This window comes from Ailuropoda melanoleuca, unplaced genomic scaffold (genome assembly GCF_002007445.2).
Source record: "Ailuropoda melanoleuca isolate Jingjing unplaced genomic scaffold, ASM200744v2 unplaced-scaffold3735, whole genome shotgun sequence".
NCBI classification, from domain to species: domain Eukaryota; kingdom Metazoa; phylum Chordata; class Mammalia; order Carnivora; family Ursidae; genus Ailuropoda; species Ailuropoda melanoleuca.
This window is the reverse complement of record NW_023208670.1, coordinates 1-7,517: the sequence shown is the minus strand read 5'-3', so window position 1 is coordinate 7,517 and position 7,517 is coordinate 1. Positions and strand designations below refer to the sequence as shown.

The 7,517-nt window shown below is 40.9% G+C and overlaps 1 pseudogene; it reads right to left on the bottom strand.

Annotated features, from left to right (window-relative positions):
* Positions 1–3,316: 3,316 nt before the first annotated feature.
* LOC117798905 lies at positions 3,317–3,918 on the bottom strand (annotated as a pseudogene).
* Between the last annotated feature and the right edge of the window lie 3,599 nt (positions 3,919–7,517).

Below are 7,517 nucleotides of genomic sequence, written 5' to 3'. Positions count from 1 at the left end.
CACCCTTTTCCATGGCTCCCGGTCACAGCTGAGTGCTTCCCCAGTGTTCTTTCATAGGCCACACTGCACTGAGAGTTGTTTTCCTGTCATTGGCTCAAGCCCTTTTATATCTCCCCTGGAATGTTAAAGAGCCAACACCTTCTAGTCCTTTTCAGGGTGGTCAGGCAGACAGTCGTCTCCCAACTGGCTTGGCTCACTGTTTATAGTGACCAGAGCTGAGAGTACCTTCTGGGACTGCTGACCATAACCAGTCTCCCTGCTCCACTGCTTAAGCTCTGTGTAGGTTCAGGATTCCCCATTCTTTCTGAGTTTCCTGGAATAAAGACCACGATGATCCATCTAGAATTCTGCCCTGTTCATCCCGTCTTCCCTTTTCAGCAAGGGATGTCTCTCACTGGAGCAGATTTCTAAGGTCTCAATTTTTTGCGCTGGCGTTGTGTCACTTTCTGGTGGCCGGCTTATGGTGGCTCCCTCTTCTCTTTGTTTATCTTCAGATATTTCTCTTGAGGATTCAAAATTCCTCACCTCCTACCTTGCAAAAAGTAGTCATTTTTCTGCTTGTAGAGATCCAGATAAATCATACATCTTAGTTTGAATTCGTGTGTGTTCAAAAGGATTTGACAGATACCATTTAAATTCGAGGAACAAGCTGAAACAAGGTCTCCTACTCTGTTGTCATCTTGCCCATTTCTCCCAAAATAAGGACTTTGAATGACACACTGTACCAGATTGATTTCTGATATATATATTTCGGTCTTTTCTCTCTTTTTTTTAAAATCTAGGCCTAGCTTTCTCAGTTTTATTTTATTTTATTTTATTTTATTTTATTTTATTTTTGAACCAGCAATTGGTTTTATTTTATTTTATGTATTTCATTTTTTCATTTTATTATTTTCCGTTAGTCACCATAGATCATTAGTTTTTATTGTAGTGTTCCATGATTCATTGTTTGCATATAACACCCAGTGCTCCATGTAATACGTGCCCTCCTTAGTACCCTACAGTGGGTAGCCCATACCCCCACTGCCCTCCTCTCTAAAACCCTCAGTTTTTTCCCAGAGACCGTAGTCACTCATGGTTCATCTCCCCTTCTGATTTCACCCCTTCATTTTACTCTTCGTTCTCCTAACGTCCTCCATGCTATTCCTTATGTTCCACATGGAAGTGAAATCATGTGATAGTTGTTTTTTCTCTGCTTGACTTATTTCACATGGTATAATCCCTTCATGTTTCATTCATGTCGATGCAAATGGTGGGTATTCATCCGTCGTGATGACTGAGTAATATTCCATTGTGTATATGGACCACATGTTCTTTATCCATTCATTCCTTGAAGGGCATCATGGCTCCTTCCATAGTTGAGCTATTGTGGACTTTGTTGCTGGGAACATTGGGGTGCATATGCCCCTTGGTTTCACTACATCTGTACCTTTGTGGTAAGTACCTAGTAGTGCAAATGCTGGATCATAGGGTAGCTCTATTTTTACTTTTTGACAACCTCCACACTGTTTTCTGAAGTGGCTGTACCCACTTGCATTCCAAACACAGCTTAAGGGGGTTCCCCTTTCTCCACATTCTCTCCAACACATGTTGTTTCTTGCCTTGTCCATTTTTGCCATTCTAACTGGTGCAAGTTTTCATGTGTCTGTTAGCTATTTGTATGTCTTCCTTGGAGAAGTGTCTGTTCTTCTCATCTGCCCATTTATTGACTGGATTGTTTATTTTTTGGGTGTTGAGTTTGATAAGTTTTTTATAGATCTTGGATCCTAGCCCTTTATCTGAAATGCCTTTTTCAAATATCTTCTCCTATTCTGTGGGTTGCCTCTTAGTTTTTTTGACTGTTAGTGTTGCTTTTATCTTGATGTAGTCCCAGAAATTCATTTTTGGTTTTGTTTCCCTTACCTTTGGAGTTGTATCTTGAAAGAAGTTACTGTGGCCGATGTCAAATAGGATACTGACTAAATTCTCCTCTAAGATTTTGATGGTTTCCTGTCTCACATTGAGGTGTTTCATCCACCATGACTTTATCTTTGTGAATGGTGTAAGGGAATGTTCCAGTTTCATTCTTCTATATGTAGCTGTCCAGTTTTCCCAGCAACAGTTATTGAAGGTACTGTCTTTTTTCCATTGGATATTTTTTTCTTGATTTGTCCAAGATTAGTTGACCATAGAATTGAGGGTCCATTTCTGGACTCTCTCTTTCTGTTTCATTGAGGTGTGTATGTGTTTTTGTGCCAGTACCATGGTGTCTTGGTGATCACAGCTTTGTAATATAGCTTGAAGTCAGGCAATGTGACGCTGCCAGCTTTGGTTTTCTTTTCCATCATTCCCCTGTCAATTTAGGGTCTTTTCTGGTTCCATGTAAATTTCAGGAATGTTTGTTTGAGCTCTTTGAAAAATGTCAATGGTATATTAATAGGAATGGTATCAAAAATGTAAGTTCCTCTGTTTCGGATAGACATTTCAACAATGTTGTCCCTTGGTTTTTTATCTTTTCTGGTATTTTTTTTGTTTTTATAATATTTATTTTTTAAATTTCTGCTCTAATCTTTACTACTTCTTTCCTTGTGCTGTATTTAGGGTTCACTTGTACTTTCTCTGGTTAGCTGGTTTATATCAGATTTTTCTTCTTCTTGAGGTCTTCCTCTGTGCTGTATATTTCTGTCTTAGGACCATATTTTCTAGAGAAATTAAGTGAAGGTTATAAAAGTTTTATCCCCCTGTGTAGTGACTTTGAGCATGCATGTGTGTGTGTTTGTGTGTGTGATAGAGAGAGAGACAGATAGATAGGGAGATCTTCAGAATCATCAGCCACACAATACCCTGAAGGTGTCCACTGCTTTCCCATGTTGTCACTAACACTGATGCTGTGACTTGGTTTAAGACACTGACCCCCACCAAAACTCTTTCTGCACTTGTTTTGGATTGTCGAAGCCTCTGCAGCCTCATGTCCTGCACACACTAAATGCTGCTCCTAGCAAGGTTGCACGTTGAGTTGGGAGGTCCTGTGATGCACACTGAGTGCAGGGGGATTCTTGTGAAGGTTCAGTTGATGAGCACCAGGGTATTTGTAATTCATTGGTATTTAGGGACAGGACTAAACAATGTGAGTGAGTCTGTATTTTGTGGTTTTTACCATAGCCCTTTTCACATTAAATTATTAGCCATAGAGTGAGGAGGTGAGCACAGAATCATGTCTGAGGAGAGGGCCCTGTGGGAAACTGCTCTATGGAGAGGAAGCCCCAGACCCTGACAGGAAACCTGCCCAGAACCTCCACCTGCAGCTGCTCCTGAGGCTTAAGGACAGAATTGGTGACTAGTGTGCACCCCCTGCTGGTCCAGATCCCCTTCTACAGTGAGGTTTGTGTATGGGCTCACACTGATGTCCCCTCAATGTGTCACTTGCACAGTAATACATGGCCATGTCCTCGGCTCTCAGGCTGTTCATCTGCAGGTACAGCGTGTTCTTGCCGTTGTCTCTGGAGATGGTGAATCAGCCCCTCACGGAGTCTGTGTAGTATGTGCTACCACCACTGCTAATATCTGCTACCCACTGCAGCCCCTTCCCTGGAGCCTCACGGACCCAGCTCATGTAGTACCTACTGAAGGTGAATCCAGAGGCTGCAGAGGAGAGTCTCAGGGACCCCCAGGCTTCACCAGGTCTCCCCCAGGCTCCACAAACTGCAGTTCACGTTGGACACCTGCAGACACAAGACATCATGGTCAGGAACTGTCACACACCCACGGTTTGTCTCCCGCAGATCCACTCTCATACTCCATGTCTCTTGTTCACTATGAGTTACCTTTTAAAAGAGCAACAAGGAAAACCCAGCCGAGCACAAACTCCATGGTGAGCTCTCTGTGTTCTGTCCTGGTACTGATTGGAACACCTGCAAACCCTGGGGCTGGGGCTCCTCTCCCAGCGGCTGGGTCAGGGTTTGGCTGTTTTAATCAGCAGAGGGAGGCCCCTATTTGCATGTCCTCTGACTCTGTATTCAGCTTGGGATCTATCCTGACATAGAGGCCAGAAAGTGTAGCAGATGGGACTGCCTTTGTTTTGGTCGTATTGACCATTAAAAAAAAATATGATATTTCATTATTTAACTTTCCCCTGTATGTATGTAGCCTCCATGTGGGACTTCGTTTTTACATATTCACGCAAATCTTGCAGGATAGGTATTATATAATTCTATAATAAATTGTAAACCTACACAGAGATTTTTAGAGTGTTTGTGAGGTGTCTAAGAACACATTTAGGATTAGAATGAGCCCCAGTATTCAAGGACGACTTCCTGCCCCTGAACACCGAGGACAGAGAGGGCAGCCTTGTTGGTAAAATTGAACCCCTTGAGTAATGGGGACAGGATGATGTTACCTGCTCTAGAGTTACTTAAGGAGAGAATCAGTGTCGTACAGGTGGGTTTTCTAACATGTCATTATCTATATGTTCCTCCCGAGTCATCTCTGTGTATTAGTTTTGATGAGTTACTAGACACAGGATGCACTGCATACAAGCAGAATGTATCATAAGATAAACATTGGAGTCACAATCAGCATTATCCAGAGTCAGCAAACGAATTCTCACTAATATTTCCTGTATTTTCCCTGGAATTCCTCCTCCTCCTTCCCTTTCTCACACTGCCCCCACGTACCTTGGCTATATCTCATGTTACTTAAACTAATTTTAATTTTGAGGAATTTATAAAAGTGCATTTATAGTGTATGTCATTTCATTTGTAGGACTTGTTTTTCTCTGCATAAATACTTGAGAATTCAGCCATGTTGCTGTCTGTAGCGAGAATCATGTATTTTAATGTTTGGCAGCTTTCCTAAGAGGGAACATAGCAGAATTTTGTTTTTAAGTGGTTGCTTGCAGTAAGAATTTTTTCCAGTTTCTGATATTATAATAAATTTGCTCCTCACCCTGCAGATGTAGGTATGGAGCTCAGAGAATTATTTGCTTCATTGATCTGTTTTACTGCTCTTCTGGTTTCTATTTCATTGGTTTCTCTTCTAATCTTTATTATTTCTCTTCTTCTCCTTGGTAGGTGTTAATTACCATTCTTTCTCCAGCTCCTTTAGGTGTAAAGTTTGCTTGACGATTTGAGGTATTTCTCNTTTCTCAATTTTTGAGAGAGGTTTGTATTGCAGTGTACTTCTTTCCTAGGGTCACCTTTGTTGTATCCTAAATGTTTTGAACAGGTGTGTTTCCTTTTCCTTTGCTTCCATGATTTTGATTTTTAATAAGCAATGATTATTTTTTGATGAAATTTATATGATTACATTTTAATTTTGCACTTGATTTCAGTCATTTCCTTTCCATTTTTTAATATTGTCCAACATTGAATGATTTAAGCTAAACATTTATTTTTTTTAGTCATTTTATCACTGTAGCATGTGTACCTCTTTTCAATCTCCTATCTGAAAGGATGTACCATTATTAGTGGTCTGATTGCCATTCTCAGACATTTGTTTATTCAAAGTTACCTGTGCTTAAGACATTTATTTTCTATTTCACATTTTGAAAGATCAAAGGGACAATATGACAGGAATTTCATAAACATGACTTTCACAGAACTAAAAAATCCCCAAAGAAATTTCATCCCACCCATGTTAGCCTCTGCCATTCATTAAAGTGCCTCAATCTTTCCTTATTCCTGAGTAGCAATGGTACATAATCTTTTTTTTTATAATAATGTTTTTTTAATTATATTATGTTAGTCACTATACAGTACATCCCTAGTTTTTGATGTAAACTTCCATGGTTCATTACTTGTGTATAACACCCAGTGCACCATGAAATATGTACCCTCCTCAATACCCATCACCAGCCTATCCCATTCACCCCCCCCAAGTCCTCAGTTTGTTTCCCAGAGTCCATATTTTAAATTCTTTAATTTCCTTGTTCACCCATTCGTTATTTAGTAGGGTGCTCTTCACTTCCAAATTTCCTCTTGTGAATGATTTCACAGTGATTTCCAGTTTCAAAGCCTCATGGTCTGAAAATATGCAGGGAATGATCCGAATCTCTTGGTATCTGTTGAGACCTGATTTGTGACCCAGTATGTGATCTCTTCGGGAATAACGTCCATGAACACTCACGAACAATGAGTATTCTGTTGTGTTAGGATGGAATGCTGTGTATATATCTGTGAGGTCCATCTGGTCCNTTATATTATGTTAGTCACCATACAGTACATCCCTAGTTTTTGATGTAAACTTCCATGGTTCATTACTTGCGTATAACACCCAGTGCACCATGAAATACGTACCCTCCTCAATACCCATCACCAGCCTATCCCATTCCTCCCCCCAAAGTCCTCAGTTTGTTTCCCAGAGTCCCTAATTTAAATTCTTCTTTAATTTCCTTGTTCACCCATTCGTTATTTAGTAGGGTGCTCTTCACTTCCAAATTTCCTCTTGTGAATGATTTCACAGTGATTTCCAGTTTCAAAGCCTCATGGTCTGAAAATATGCAGGGAATGATCCGAATCTCTTGGTATCTGTTGAGACCTGATTTGTGACCCAGTATGTGATCTCTTCGGGAATAACGTCCATGAANTATCCGTGAGCACTCACGAACAATGAGTATTCTGTTGTGTTAGGATGGAATGCTGTGTATATATCTGTGAGGTCCATCTGGTCCAATGTGTCATTCAAAGCTCCTCTTTCTTTATTGATCTTCTGCTTAGATGCTTTGTATATTTCTGGGAGTGGTGTGTTGAAGTTCCCAACTAGTAGTATATGATTATCAATGTTGTTATTCCNAAATCTCTTGGTATCTGTTGAGACCTGATTTGTGACCCAGTATGTGATCTCTTCGGGAATAACATCCATGAGCACTCACGAACAATGAGTATTCTGTTGTGTTAGGATGGAATGCTGTGTATATATCTGTGAGGTCCATCTGGTCCGATGTGTCATTCAAAGCTCCTCTTTCTTTGTTGATCTTCTGCTTAGATGATCTGTCCATTACTGTGAGTGGGGTGTTGAAGTCCTCTACTAGTAATATATGATTTTCAATATTTTTTTTCACTTTGGTAAAGGGATTTTGTGTTTTGGTTACATGCAGGATATGTGTATCATGGAAGATGAAATTATGACCATGTTCTTTTCTTTATATTCAAAATGAGTGTGATTTACAGAGATGCATATGGGTGCCCAGGTTTACCAAGGGTTGATGTGTGATGGTTAACTCCCTCACTNATGCATGATCTGGAATATTCCTGTCATCCTGCTCTGGAGACAGTTACACATTCATGTCCCCAGGCTCCCAGCTTGTGCTACTTCCATCATAGCCAATACATGAGACCCACTGCAGCCCCTTCCCTGGAGCCTGGCAGGCCCCGTTCATCCAGGAACTACTGAGGGTGAATCCAGGGGCTGCATAGGATGGCCTTAGGGACCCCCAGGCTTCACGAGGTCTCCCCCAGACTCCACCAGCTACTCCTCACACTGGACACCTGCAAACACAAGACATCTGGTCACGAAACTGTCTCACATCCACTGTTTCTCTC